The sequence below is a fragment of the Thalassophryne amazonica genome, chromosome 23 (assembly GCF_902500255.1).
Source record: "Thalassophryne amazonica chromosome 23, fThaAma1.1, whole genome shotgun sequence".
In the NCBI taxonomy this organism is placed as follows: Eukaryota; Metazoa; Chordata; class Actinopteri; order Batrachoidiformes; family Batrachoididae; genus Thalassophryne; species Thalassophryne amazonica.
Window position 1 is genome coordinate 17,110,230 of NC_047125.1, and position 15,819 is coordinate 17,126,048.

General features: G+C 40.6%; 1 long non-coding RNA gene across 1 annotated transcript in view; it reads left to right on the top strand.

Moving 5' to 3' along the window:
* The window catches only part of LOC117505144, a 512,557-nt gene that overhangs the window by 320,928 nt on the left and 175,810 nt on the right, over positions 1–15,819 (top strand). The window contains exon 7 of the long non-coding RNA XR_004559034.1: positions 4,548–4,595. This is a non-coding gene — a long non-coding RNA (uncharacterized LOC117505144). The remainder of the gene's footprint in view (positions 1–4,547; positions 4,596–15,819) is intronic.

A 15,819-nucleotide genomic window follows, 5' to 3' on the forward strand; every position in this document is an offset into this window, starting at 1 on the left:
CACCGCCCCTGCTGAGTGATGTCAAACTGCATTGAACACAGGAAATTTGGCATTTTGCAGAGATTTTTGAGAATCTGCTACATCGGACAGCGTCAGCTGCGTCACGTCATCATGTAAACGGGCCCTTAGCTTCTGGAGATGGAACGCAAAGGGTATTTAATTTTCCAGCTTCTACTGCTTTTGCAGCTGACAATAAGAGGAATCACACCTGAACTGTTTCTGGTTTGGTCCCGTGTGAACATCTGCACTGCGAGTTTGGAATTGCTCTTGAACATTGTATTCTTCACAAAAGCTTAAATAAACGGCGATACCCAGCTTGCCACTCTGTATTCAGACGTTCTCAGTGCTAGCCATCAATTACCAAATCAATTATCTTTATACACAAAAGCAATTTAATTTTTAAAGGATTACTTTCGGCTCATTTGTCGAATTGATGTATGGGCGCGCGTTGAGACGGTCATTTCAGACAGCGATTATGACAGAGTACAGATGACTGATTTTGAATAGCGTCGCCTACATATATCGTGATTGACTAAAAGATTATGTGAAATGCACCTGCGCTTATTAATAAGCAGCATGTGGCGGCGTATGTGCTGCTTATTAATTAGTAATTCCAGTGAAACATGCTGCCAAATCCCCAGTTGGTATGCCACTCAGCTTCCCACTGAGATATGACTCTCACAGTCAACCTTCAGCCTTGTTCTCTCTGTGCCTCACTAGTAAAGATTTTTTTGTTGTTGTTGTTTTATGGAAGCCGTACGTGTCTGTGATGTGAGCTGTGAAGTTTGGACTTGGAAAATATATGTATACTACACCCTCAGATGCCTCCCTCGAAGGACTGGCCGCTTCTGGCGAGTGCCTTCCTCACCTGTGTACATGGCATGAATAGAAGAGAAGGCAGATATGTCTCTCTCCTTATGGTGGGTCAGACTACAAGGCAGCCCAGATTTTTCTGGGATTTTTATTACAGGGCTAAATCAGAAACTGAATTTCAACACGGTGGCATATGACGCTTTTGCCTCCGGGGCCTGATTTCCTTGTTCTCTGGTGTTTTAACAATGAGGCTGCACCTGACAGTCCAACTGAGGCTGTCATGTTTAAGTGGCCCTCGAGTTCACACTGTTTTGTGCTACAGAGTTAAAAGCTGCACAGCTCACAAGGGAACTCGTGGACTTGTTATTCGTTAACGCAGTCCCATCAGGCGGATCCAACGAGGTGCATCAAAACCTGAGTACCTTCGCCAATCCAACTCATCCAACGCCAACAGCCCCTACTACTTCACAAGCCATATCCCAACAAAACTGTTGGACTGGCTGTACAGTCATCTTGATTTAGGTATCAAATTATTAAAAACATACAAAACCAGTTAGCTATAAGATAAAAGCCACTTTAAAACTAGATTCTTTAAAACTTGTAACACTTATCTCTTCAGTGGAACATTTCTCCTGAACTGTTACAAATACATAATTACATCAGAGTTAAAGGTCAAAAAACAAATTTCCGATCATTTTTCTGGAGGGGCAGGGAAGCGCAACTGGATGAAACAGAAACTTGACATCTATGAGTACTTTCAGATCAAATTCTTCTCCCGAGCCTCAGTGGTTGCGAAGGTGGACTGAATTCAGTTGAGGTCGAGGGACATTTTCCGGGAAAACATTTAGTTGGAGCAAATAAAAATGTGGGGTCACAGTACAGCTGTTCTTACAAGCTTTTCCTGACTTCAAAGCCATTTCCCACCATAATGGGCTGAGCTACAACTTGGCAAACCTCGGATGATTTCCTCAAGCAGCTCCTTTGCCAGGCGCCATTTGGTGCCGAGTTCTCGTGATCTTGAGTTGTGAGATGTATTTTTCCCCCAGAGCTTAGTGGACTCCCAGACTCCTCAGCCCCGCTTGCATTGGGCTCAGAATCACCCACAAGGAAAAGTCCAGTTAAACTTATGTTCACTTATACTCATCTGGTGGTCATCTCCAGATTGTGTAATTTGAACCAGATGAAAGTCAACAACTCCCCCTGGATGGGATGCCAGTTTATTGCAGGTTATACTTCTCCAAGCAATGCCAGAACCAATTGACAGGTGGGTGGTATGGAACAATATAGTTGTCTTGTCCAAGGACATTGAGAGAGAACTCCTGTCCCATAAAGCCACCTGGTCCGTGGCTTTCCTCATACAAGACTTAAGAAGAAGTATGCCCTATATAGGCCCTGAGACCTGCTGGTGCTAGTTATTTTCTCCGGATTCTGCAGTGTCAAGCGGATGAGAGTCTACAACTCCCCTTGGACAGGACACCAGTCCGATGCAGATTACTTCCGCAGTCGTCTTCAGTACCCATTTTCAGCTGGGCGGACTGAGACAATGTAGATTAAGTGCCTTGTCCCAGGACACAGACAAGTAGCATGAGCGATATTAGAATCCTGGGCCCGGTTTCATAAAGCAAACTAATCTTCGAGTCTGCTAAACTTAGTCGACTACGGTTAGTCACCCAACATTATTGATCTAATCGCCAATTCACATCGATGGCTAAACTTGTAGATTGGCTGTCTTACGTTAGTCAACGGTTTTCACATGCATAATGGCCTCGCAAGCACTGATGCCAAGAGATGACGCCAATGTGCAACAGTTTTGTTTACTTCGGGTTGGTTGTTGTCATGAACTATCCAGCTTTTGTTTCGTTAACTGGCTTTATTAACATTTACAGACACATACGAACTCCAGAACAATGTGCTTAGCACTTAGCCTGTTGTTCTTCTACACTTCCGTCAAGCCTTTTGTGCACACAATGCTGCTCAGGGTAACAGCGATGCCAGGTGGCTAATCTGAGAACTGTCAAAAACACATCATGACAGTCGCCTGCTGCAACTATGGCCAAAAACGGAGGAAGCTCTCCTTCTGAAGGAATACGAGCGACATTGCAATGCTCTTGAGTGGTCCATCAAGTGTTACTACATGATGGCCGCCATTTTTGAGGTAAGACACTGAAGTTTTGTCGACTAAAATAAGATTAGCCTTCTCTGTATCAGGCTAAAAACTTTAGTCGGGTAACGCGATATGTTTGCTGAATAAGCGCTTCGTGCAATGACTAACGTCAAAAAATTAGTCAACTAAATGAGTTTATTAGACTAAACAAGATTAGACTGCTTTATGAAACTGGGCCCAGGTCTATTAAGTGTACTGTATTTCCAAATTGCTGGATTTGGGTAAAACTGCTTTTTGTGCTAACCATAGCTAGCATGACAACATGTGCTAACCACAGCCAGTCATTTTCACTCTGTCTGTCAAATACTGATTCACGCCAATTCTAGAAGTCTGACATTTGCAAAACTTTCGTGATGGAATCTAAAAGCCACAGACACACTGCTCAGTTTGAAACATGATTCACGTGAGATAGATGCACCAAATCATCTAAACTTTTGCTTCTTCTTGATGGTTGTGTACCTTTCGCATAACTTTCCGTCCTTGATGCCTCCCCCTCCCCCAATCCCGGGGTGAAAATGGGAGCTCCAGCTTTGGCTCCAAACTCTAAAAACTTTTCCCTCCCTCTACCCTCACTACCACATGCCTCCACAGGGTAATATTCTGCTCTTCCACTGTGTGAAAGTCATCTGTTCACAAAGAAAGTGAAAATTAAAGCTGCATTAGGCACCTTAGCATATCCAAAGTGCGCTCCGGGGTGGCATTAAAGGTAAACATAAGGTAGCATTGGAAGTAAACATTTGAGCTCCATCCAGGAATCTTATCACCAACTTGTGAGTATACTGCCTGCAGTATGATCCCAACCCAGGCGTACTATATTTGCTTTATAGCAAAGTCAACCCCCCCCCCCCCCCCGTGCAGAGTGCACCCACTTGGTGCTGTTTGGGGCATAGTTTTTATTTTGGTCATAACTTTCAGTGTGTTCCCTTTGTCAGAACAGTGATGTCACAATTTTACTTGAGCATGCAGGGCCAATCCACAAGGTTTAATTAAAGAAGTGATGAATGAATACTTGACCTCGCTTCACTGCTGGATTAATAAAATGAATAGATTTAATTAGAACTAAATGTATGATGTTTATTGTGTGTGCAGGGGGAGGAGGTGAAAACATTCTTTTAAATAACATCTTTGGGTATGATTGGGATCATTATTTGGAGTGTCCACTGGCCTGACAGGACTCTACTCGAAACTGTGCACTTGGGCAAATGAGAAATGTTTATATTTTTGGAAAGAATTGGCAAGATTTTTCCAGGATCACCCAGTTTGCTGCAATAATAGGAAAACAGGGTCATGATGGACATATATGTCCTCTAAGTTTAGATAGTCTTGGTATTGCTGAAATCAGATATTTACCTGTATTTTCTATTTCTGCTCCCGACCGAAGACTTGCTGTGAGTCTCCACAATCTGGGACACTATTCCCACTTACCTTTGCCAATTTGCTCCAGGGAGCCACTGAGTCCTTGTCTTCATTAAGGAAGTTCCTCATTGATCAATCACTGTCAGAGAAGCCGGTCCGTAATTGCACTGTGGCCTAATCATGTCTGACGTCTCGTCCCTCTGCTCCGTCACAGGTCTCAGGAGAGAGAATGTTCCATGACTTTCACACCTTTGACCTCAAGGTAGGCCTCTCCACGGATTCATCACCCATCTCTGTGTCTTAAACTGAGTATTATAGACTTTTATTATCAACATAATGACTCCGCTCTGAATATTTCTGGACTTGGTCATTAAATCTAAGCAGTAGATTGATATTTTCAGAATTAAATTGCTTACTTTATTAAAATAAATATTTATAACTGTATTCTTTGAGGACTTCACCATTTTCAGAATGGTAATTACAGATCAGGGATTGAACTTTACTTTGTTACGATTCATGCCACACATTGTTAATTTGAAATGGCGGGTTTGACTATTAGCAAGCTACATGAAAGAAAACTGTAAACGCAATTTGCAAATGGGGTTATGCACACAGATGATCATCAGCATATACCTTTACTCCAGCTGTAGTTATACTAGTTTGTGGTTGATGCAAAATGTTATGGACAGTGCTGATTGTGGTTTGCGCATTTTTTTAATATTATTTTTTTAAATAGTTGTCATGTACAATGACACTTTATTGAAGACATGCCCTTGCATCAGTGTTGTTACCCTGGTTGAAAAGATTTTTTTTTTCTTGAATGAAAATCAGAATGAAATTGAAAGACAAATTCATCAAGTGTGAGGCAAATCACACTTATAATACATACTTAAAGTGGATGATACTCTCACGAACACCTGAGCCAAGGCCCAACATGAAATGTAAGTCAATGGGAGACATATGGGCTCATAATTTCAGGTCCGTCTACACGGAGACAAGTGTAGACATATCTGCAAAAGTTTGGTATTGTATTGGTGATTCAATGACACATAACCGTTTTCAGAACCCGAAAATGCTACCTTTTGAAAACCGGTCCAAGAGTGGATGAATCTGAAAATGCTCACTTTGCGTTTTTGAGTGTACAGCCCATACGCAACGTTTTGTGAAACAATGTCATAGTACACAGAACACTTTTTGAAAATGACAAAGATGATATCCGTTTGCATGTGGACAAGGCCAAAATCAACTCCTGCTCTTCCCCAAGACCAACCTCTCAACAAATTCTTACCAAAATAGTCATTTTAAGGTATTTGAGGTTGCAGACAACAAAGCAACAAATGCACAAACAAACAAACAAACAAACAAACGCTGGTGATAATGTAACCTCCTCCGCACAGGTAAAAATTGAGACATGGCATGTCAACACAACTGATTTCATGAAACACTTGAGCAGTTCTTGACAACCGACCATTACAACTGGATGAAAGAGTGTAGCATGACATTTACTGTCTTCCAGCTCTGCCATTGCCACACATATACATCAAAGGTACTAAATATTTTTGTCAAGAAATGCCTTTAGAGCCCAACATGCTTCTTTGTACATCTAACTGACAAAGATTACAATCAAAACTCCAATTATCTCCCCTTGAAGACGGTGGGCTGTAATTATTTTCCTTCCTGCACATCATCTTGTCGAGTGAAACCGCTGTGTAAAATTTCATTGCAATCCACCAATCTGTTTTGGACAAGACTATGACAGAAAAGATGGTAAAAGGGCTTACCATTATCAGTGGTCTCACACCGGCATGCACGTCTTCAGCAAGAGGCAAAATGATGTAACAAAAGCTCAAGAGCAATTTTGTGGACTGAAACTGAGATCTTTGGCAGGACATTAAACTCACTGGGATGAAGACAAATTTCACAAAATGTGACATTATTATGCAAAATGATTCAAAAGGGTTCTATTCTGTCGGTGAAAATGGATTCACAGTGATTTGACTTCTCCCATTAGACTCCGTCTTCGTCGTGCATTAGGACAAGGTTAGTCATGCTCACAAATAGTGATAGGGCTTTAAAAACCCTACAAATTCCCAAACTCTCTGCTTTCTTTATTTAATCATTATTATTAATTTTTTCTTTCGAGTTGGAGTAATTAGTTGATGTAAAGTTTTATGGTTCAAAAGATGATAGCATGGACACAACTGCACCCCTTCTCACCCAATATGCTAATGTGCTGCTGTATTTCATGCAAATGCCTTTCATCGTATATATTCAGATGTCATTTTTCTGACCATTGTAGCACAAGCATCCATATTGTTTTGACTAGAGGGGGAAGTGCGACACAGATCTTGGTCATTGTGAATTCTGCGCACAGTCGGAATAAGAGAAGGTTCAGAAATGCTGAACTCTCCCTCCTACTTTAAAGAGGACAACATGGAAAATAGCTTTTTCAGGCCAAATAATGGAACATCTCCAGGTTTTGGCTCATCTGTAGTCATTATGATAATGTGCAATGTTTTGACACAAGATGTGCTTTGGAGTTAGGTAGACAGATCAGGTGGGACAGGAACGGCTTCTGACTTTAGTTACACAACTATTTTTGCACAAAGTACCAGAATTTATCAACTGTTTGAATACACATCTCAAAGGGTTTTGTCCCCCTTTTCCCCTTGATACATCTGTCAATCAATCAATTTATTAATTTATATTGCGCCAACTCACGACAAAGTCGCCGCAAGGCGCTTCACACAATTCATAACACAAATTAATCTAAAATCAAAATTAAAGCAAGAAAAGCACAATAAAAAGATAAAACACAGTAGAATAAAAAGAAATTACAAAGCAAACACAAAGATTAAATTAATGAGACAGTCTAAAAAAAGTGGGTCTTCAGTCTTGATTTAAAAGTCTCCACCGTGTCAGACTGCCTAATAACAGCAGGTAGATTAGGGGTGGGCAATTACTTTTTACAAGGGGCCATATAGGGAACCTGAATTATGTCCGAGGGCCACACCATCGATAATTCGGCTGTCTCCCATTACAAATTTTTAAAAAAGATTACCTATTTAATAGCTTTTATAGGTAATTTTTATTATTATAATAATATGTAAATATTTAAATATACCTAAATAAACCTCTCTAATGATTTGCAACACACAAGCTTGACATTTTTAATATATGTAATAATAATAATCACAGACCTCATGAGGGCTGGACAGAGACATGCAAAGGGCCGCATGTGGCCCCCGGGCCGCAGTTTGCCCAGGTCTGAGGTAGATCGTTCCAACGAGTCAGACCACGGTCTGAGAAGGCTCTATACCCCACAGACATCTTGTTCATCCTCAGAACACACAGAAGCCCTGCGCCCTGCGAACGCAAGGGCCTCGCAGGTACGTAGGGCTTAACCACGTCCGCCAGGGAGGAAGGTGCCAGTCCATGAACAATTTTATAAACCAACAATAAAACTTTAAAATCCGATCTGACAGAAACCGATAGCCAATGAAGGGACGCCAGAATGGGAATAATGTGGTCAAACTATTTATACATGCTTCCCTTAGGCAGTATTATTAGACAGCATTGCTTAAATTTTCATTGTTACGCAGATGATACCCAGCTTTATCTATCCATGAAGCCAGAGGACACACCAATTAGCTAAACTGCAGGATTGTCTTACAGACATAAAGACATGGATGACCTCTAATTTCCTGCTTTTAAACTCAGATAAAACTGAAGTTATTGTACTTGGCTCCACAAATCTTAGAAACATGGTGTCTAACCAGATCCTTACTCTGGATGGCATTACCCTGACCTCTAGTAATACTGTGAGAAATCTTGGAGTCATTTTTGATCAGGATATGTCATTCAATGCGCATATTAAACAAATATGTAGGACTGCTTTTTTGCATTTGCGCAATATCTCTAAAATTAGAAAGGTCTTGTCTCAGAGTGATGCTGAAAAACTAATTCATGCATTTATTTCCTCTAGGCTGGACTATTGTAATTCACTATTATCAGGTTGTCCTAAAAGTTCCCTGAAAAGCCTTCAGTTAATTCAAAATGCTGCAGCTAGAGTACTAACAGGGAATAGGAGAGCATATTTCACCCATATTGGCTTCTCTTCATTGGCTTCCTGTTAATTCTAGAATAGAATTTAAAATTCTTCTTCTAAGGTTTTGAATAATCAGGTCCCATCTTATCTTAGGGACCTCATAGTACCATATCACCCCAATAGAGCGCTTCGCTCTCAGACTGCAGGCTTACTTGTAGTTCCTAGGGTTTGTAAGAGTAGAATGGGAGGCAGAGCCTTCAGCTTTCAGGCTCCTCTCCTGTGGAACCAGCTCCCAGTTCGGATCAGGGAGACATACACCCTCTCTACTTTTAAGATTAGGCTTAAAACTTTTCTTTTTGCTAAAGCTTATAGTTAGGGCTGGATCAGGTGACCCTGAACCATCCCTTAGTTATGCTGCTATAGACTTAGACTGCTGGGGGGTTCCCATGATGCACTGAGTGTTTCTTTCTCTTTTTGCTCTGTATGCACCACTCTGCATTTAATCATTAGTGATTGATCTCTGCTGTCTTCCACAGCATGTCTTTTTCCTGATTCTCTCCCTTAGCCCCAACCAGTCCCAGCAGAAGACTGCCCCTCCCTGAGCCTGGTTCTGCTGGAGGTTTCTTCCTGTTAAAAGGGAGTTTTTCCTTCCCACTGTCGCCAAGTGCTTGCTCACAGGGGGTCGTTTTGACCATTGGGGTTTTTAAGTAATTATTGTATGGCTTTGCCTTACAATATAAAGCGCCTTGGGGCAACTGTTTGTTGTGATTTGGTGCTATATAAATAAAATTGATTTGAAAATTGATTTGAAAGTTTCTACTTTGTGTCAAAAGTCTGGCAGCAGCATTCTGTACCAACTGAAGTCCTCGAATGCTAGACTGCGTCAGGCCAGAAAATAAAGCATTACAATAAAGCAGTCTGGAAGAAATAAACGCATGTATCAAAGTCTCAGCATCAGCCATAGACAGGATGGGATGAATCCTCGCCACATTTCGCAGATGAAAGAAGGACAATTGTGATTTCATGGGCATTTCCCCATCTCATTTTTAATCAGAGTAACTCACAAATTTGTGGATCAAACGTTGTGTTTGGTGGAGGAACGGGGTATGGTTCAAGAACTAACCCTTTAAATTTTGGCACAAATCCAAACATTTTTTCCCCACTTGCATGACATCACAATTTTTTTATATCCTTGCCTATGTCAGGAAAGTCTGATGTGCTTGTTTCATGCCACCATAAAGGGAACTCATACATTCCAGCTTTACTTGGTGTCTCCATAAAGAAAGAAAAAAGCTCAACATTCTTGTCTTATGTCATCATTGTGGAAAAAAAAAAAGTCATTCTTGTCTTGTTCCATCACAAGTGATGTTTTTAACATCCTCGCCTATGCTAACCTAAAAGGAATACATGACATCCTTCTCGTATGCAGTCATAAAGGAAATGCATACATACGTTCGCGCATAACCCCATGTTTCAGAAAAATAAGGTCATGACATCACTAAGGAAATGTTCCACATTCTCACCTCATGACTTAATTGTCAAAAACCACTATTCTTGCCTTATAGCACCACAAAGGAAAAAAAAAAAGTTACATTCTTGCAATCCCAAAAGCTTACCACTCTTTTTATGCAACTATGAAGCAAAACCATGTAATTGAGCTTGACTGCATGTCTATAAAAAAGCTTCATGTTCTTACCTTATTGCATCACTAAGGAAAAACGCATTCATTTTCTCATCATAAACAAAATACTGCCATTCTTGAGTATGTCAACATAAAGGAAAACCACAGTATTGACTTATTTTTTTCAGAAAGTAAAAAGATTTCCAAGTATCCACAAAGCCACAGTTAAAGTTTATTTATTTATTTATTTATTTAAAACAAGAAAAATAGTGATGCATTTCTGTGAGTCAAAAAGATTGCAGGGGCTTTGACATTCACAAAACCCACTTTATCACCATCTGCAAAATTGCTCAGGATCATGTAGTCGGGGGAAAGTTTTAAATTTAAAATGTAATCAGCACAATCACCACAAGCAATCAGTTCCTCTTCATTTCTCCTGATCAAGCCCCCTGCTATAAGATGATTCTGTTAAATAGAGCACCTTATCAGGCCAGGATTAGTTTTGACTTCAACATCTGCAGTCGAAGTGCAGGTTTAGAGAAAAACACTTAAAAATGTTGAAAGTGCCAGGAGTCATTTTAAAATCAAGGTTTGAAATATTATGAATAATAATTCACACAATCGCTGTTGCATGATTTCCATTGCATGTTTTGACTCGCGTTAAACACTTTTTTTAATGGACACATTATTTTTGTTTTAGTAGTTATAGGGTTTGACAGGACCACCTAAGTGTGCCAAGAAATTAATTATTCATTTCTAAGTCCATTTGAAAGCAATTTGTAATTTGACGGCATAAACTTGCTCATATTGTTTGTCCCATTGTTTCAACGGGACATGAATTTAATAGTCTGTTTTCGTGTTCTGCAGGAGTTCCTTCCATGTTTCATGCCACTGTTTAATGGCAACAACACAAATCAGAAAATACTATTTCCCCATTTATGGGCAGTAATTGCTTTTCGACAAACCAGTGGTGATAGAACGTGGCAAGTCTCAAGGGCTCAAGTGTAAAAAATTGGATTATCTCAGCACAATTGCTGCAGTTTTCCCAAAATTCATTGATAAATCCATTGCAAATAGGTCTAAGCGGCCAGCTATGACGATTTTATGAATTCCGATGATGGTGCAGCTGAGCTTGTCTGAGGAAAAGCAAACGAAACACGCAGAGACCATTTCCAGACATAATAAACTGTCACCCTGTTCAGAGAGGCATGGAGAGGTGAGAACATATCCTCAGTACATCCTCAGACACATCTGTGCCCCTGCCCCACCAATGATGTGCCTTTTGCATAGGAAGTAGGTCAGCCATGAATACCTGGTTTCTTCCACCTCAAAAATCCTTCAGTATGCACTTAATGAAGACCAAAACTGTGTGGATGTATTCACGAGTAAGTAATCCCGTTTGGCTGCTCCCTTGTTTTTCTGGTCGCCACAGCAGATCCGAGGACGACCTGTGTATTCAACTGTCACAAGTTTTACACCGGATGCCCTTGCTGACACAACTCCACATTACATGGAGAAATGGGAAGGGGTGAGGTTTGAACCGGGAACCTTCCGAACTGAAACCAAGCACACTTGGCCACCACCCCTACTGTGGATGGATTCACTGTGCCTCCCAAAAGCATTACAGCTTTTAAAAGGGGAGCTACGACCACCACCTTTGCACCCCCCCCCCCCCTCCCAGGACTAAACCAAACCAACTTTTTTAGGTTCCTTAGATGACCCCAAAACACAATCAGGATGTTTGCAAAAATAAAAACTGGCCTCAAGCCAATTATCCAAGATGGCGTCCAAGATGGCTGCCAAAATAGGGTTTTTCACTTAAACACCAATTATTTCTGTCATTATTAAGTCTATTGTTTGTTCCTACTATGTATTTTAATGATAAGGGTCTATTGGTGGCCATTTTGGACGCCATTTTGAATCTTAAACCCATGAATGAATTTAATTTAGGCACAAATGAGTTTGCTGTGACCTGCAATGGTCTTCCCATTGAATCTCTGTGATATTTAAGTTGTTTATATGTTGTGTAAAGGTGTTTTAGTGAAAAAAAAAATAATATTTTGGTGGCCATCTTGGATAACTGACTTGAGGCCAGTTTTTATTATTGGGAACATCCTAATTGTGTTTTGGGGTCATTTAAGGAACCTAAAACAGTTGGTTTGGTTTAGTCTGGGGGGTGTGCAAAGGTAGTGGTCATAGCTCCCCTAGTATTTTGCTGTATTTTGAGGGACCAGCGCAAGTCATACAATTCTGAGCAACTGTGCATGCCCATAAAACTCCAATTTTACCTGATCGAAAGCTGCTTAATACTAAAAGCACAGTGATGCCAACTTGGCCCTCATTTAGACACTGAATCATTCAGATTGCACCACTGTGATTGCTTAATTAAATGCTCGGCTGTGTAATGACTTGGCTTGAAAGGGAATTAAATGTCTAAATGCAGCAGAAACCGCACTGGGCTGAATAGAAATCAATGGGACATAGTGCTGGAACCCAAGGTGTTTTCCGACGTGTTTAGGCTGGATGCTTTGTATTGATGTAGTCTCTCATTCAGTGAGTCAAAAGCTCATCCCTCTTGGTCCGCAGCATTGATTCGTGGCAGCATATTGTGCTTACTTGGTGCTTTCTGCAGAAGTCTCAGAAGGCAGTTTACAATGCCTTTCACTTGAGCACTGTGCATCATCAAATCAACATTACTAACAGTTCAGGGAATAACTGTCAATCAGTCTGTCTTTTTGACTAATATACCTATTCCTTCCACTTGCCAGAAGGTGGTGTGGCAGCCTTAAGAGCTAAATGGTCAAATTTCCACAGATTACTCATTGCTGTGTTTGTGCTTTTGACAATAAAATAGGGTGCATCCAGAAAGTATTCACAGCACTTCACTTTTTCCACATTTTGTTATGTTACAGCCTTATTCCAAAATGGAGTTGATTATTTTTTCCCTCAAATTTCTACTCACAACACCCCATAATGACAACATGATTTTTTTTTTTTTTTTTTTGCAAATTTCTTAAAAATAAAATACTAAGAAATCACATGTACATAAGTATTCACACAGTTTGCTCAATAATGCTTTGCTGAAAAAGCCTTTGCAGCTTTGGCAGCAATTACAGCCTCAAGTCTTCTTAAACACAAGCTTGAGGCACTTACCTTTGGGCAGTTTTACCCATTCATCTTTGCAGCACCACCATTTTCAGATCTCTCCAGAGATGTTCAATCAGATTCAGGTCTGGGCTCTGGCTGGGCCACTCGGGGACATTCACAGAGTTGTCCTGAAGCCACTCCTTTGATATCTTAGCTGTGTGCTTAGGGTCAATGTCCTGCTGAAAGATGAACCATTCCCCCAGTCTGAGGTCAAGAGCGCTCTGGAGCAGGTTTTCATCCAGGATGTCTCTGTACATTGCTGCATTCATCTTTCCCTCAATCCTGACTACTCTCCCAGTTCCTGCCACTGAAAAACATCCCCACAGCATGATGCTTCCAACACCATGCTTCACTGTAGGGATGGTGCCTGGTTTCTTCCGAACATGACCCCTGGCGTTCATGCCAAAGAGTTTTATCTTTGTCTCCTCGGACCAGAGAATTTTGTTTTTCATGGTCAGAGTCCTTCAGGTGCGTTTTGACAAACTCCAAGTGGGCTGCCATGTGCCTTTTACAAAGGCGTGGCTTCCTTCTGGCCACTCTATCAGACAGGCCTGATTGGTGGATTGCTGCAGTGGTCCTTCTGGAAGGTTCTCCTCTCCTTACAGAGGAATGCTGGAGCTTTGACAGACTTACCATCGGGTTTCTTGGTCACCTCCCTGACTAATGCCCTTCTCCCCCGATCACTCAGTTTAGACAGACCAGCTTTAGGAAGAATCCTGGTGGATCCAACCTTCTTCCATTTGTGGATGATAGCGGCCACTGTGCTCATTGGGACCTTCAAAGTAACAGAAAAGTCTCTGTACCATTCCCCAGTCTGTCTTAAAGGTGTACAGACAATCCCTTTGACTTCATGCTTGGTTTGTGTTCTGACACCGTCAGCTGTGGGACCTTATAAGTAGACAGGTGTGTGCCTTTTCAAATCATGTCCAATCAACTGAATTTACCACAGGTGGACTCCAATTAAGCTGTAGAAACATTTCAAGAATGATCAGTGGAAACAGGAGCCAAATGAGCTCAATTTTGAGCCTCATGACAAAGGCTGTGAATACTTTTGTACACATTAATTTTCAAAAACCTCAAAGACCTTTTCTGACATCATCATTATGGGGTATTGTATATAGAATTTTGAGGACAAAAATGAATTACATCCATTTCCTAAGAAGGCTGTAACATAAAATGTGGGAAAACTGGAATGATGTGAATGCGCACTTTCCGGATTTGTTGTATCAAGCTCAGAGGTGGTGAGATTACGAGCTGGATGTTTGATGGAAAGTGCTTGCGCCATTGACACAATTAAGTTCATAGATTAGCATAATTGGCATGTCATATGACACTTGTGACAGATTTGGACAAAGTTGACACTGTAGTATTTCAGCATGAAGAAAGAGTCAGTCAAATGACATGCTGAAAAGGGTAAGATGCTAGCACACATCCATTTGCATCTTGGAATGCCTACAATGTATTGGAGCCTATTATATGCTAATGTTACCTTGTTAACCTGCGATAATGGTAAGTTATATCGACAGAATGGTTTGGACAAAAAGGTGCAGTTGCTCTCATGCTGTTGGTGTGGTAAAATGCTAACATTTTAGCACTTGGCATCTTAGCATGACTAGGCTACCATGTTAAAATAGATATCTTTTGTCATGGTCAAGCTTGTATTTTGTATTTTTCTATGATGCACAACTCTTCCCAAATAAGCACAAAGTGGAAATAAACTATGTCCAAACTGGCACTGCTGTGATACAAGATGTGTGTGACAAATAATTTTCTAAAAGTGTTGTCTGTAGATGTATGGTTTGTTCCAAAAACCTAAATATAGTCTACACACAGTTGTAATAAAGACTGGACAATTCTATTACCATAACAAACTTAAAGTGGGTACTGGTGACACTAGTCACTAGCTAGCCAGCAACAGCTAGCTTGGACCGCTGTCATGATTTGGCTAGCTACACTACATACAACTACCATAGCCTCAAAGTGAATCTGCTGACCTCATTTATGAGGAACTAATATATTCTGGAAATCTGTTCATTAACTCATGCATGGACTTAAATAAGCTATTTTTGGTGTGTCCCTTTTTGCTAATAGTTGGCACAGCAGACCTTATGGGGACCTGCATGTTGAGTTGGCACAATTTTAACACTGGATGCCATTCCTGGTGCAACTCCACCTTACATTGAAAATGGGCACATGTGGTCTTGAATCAGGACCAATCTGTACTAAAAGTAAATGAATTTACCACTTGGCTGCCATGTTATCCAATTTTCGGAATGAAAATTGTCATTGCTAATCCCTAAAATAACCGTAGCAATGCCAGTAGCTTTACATGCTAGCATTATGGCACCAACCTTATATCATGCGTGTTAGCAGCATTTTAGAAGAATTTACCAAGACATATTGTAAATGAATTTCAATGGACTTAATCAGAGCATGCATTACATTACGATGAAAAGCAGATTGAAGAATCCTTGTGTGCATTCTAAAATGTGAAACCAATTTCCAAAAAGGTTTATGGTTGGAAACAGAAACATCAATGAGTGCACATTATAAGTGAAAGCATTTTCAGTTCAAATCAAAGCCTTTTTTTATTTCTAACCATTAAAAACCAGTAAAGTATGGTCACACTATTTATTTTCCAAATATTTTCAGTGTTGTATTTCTAAAGCC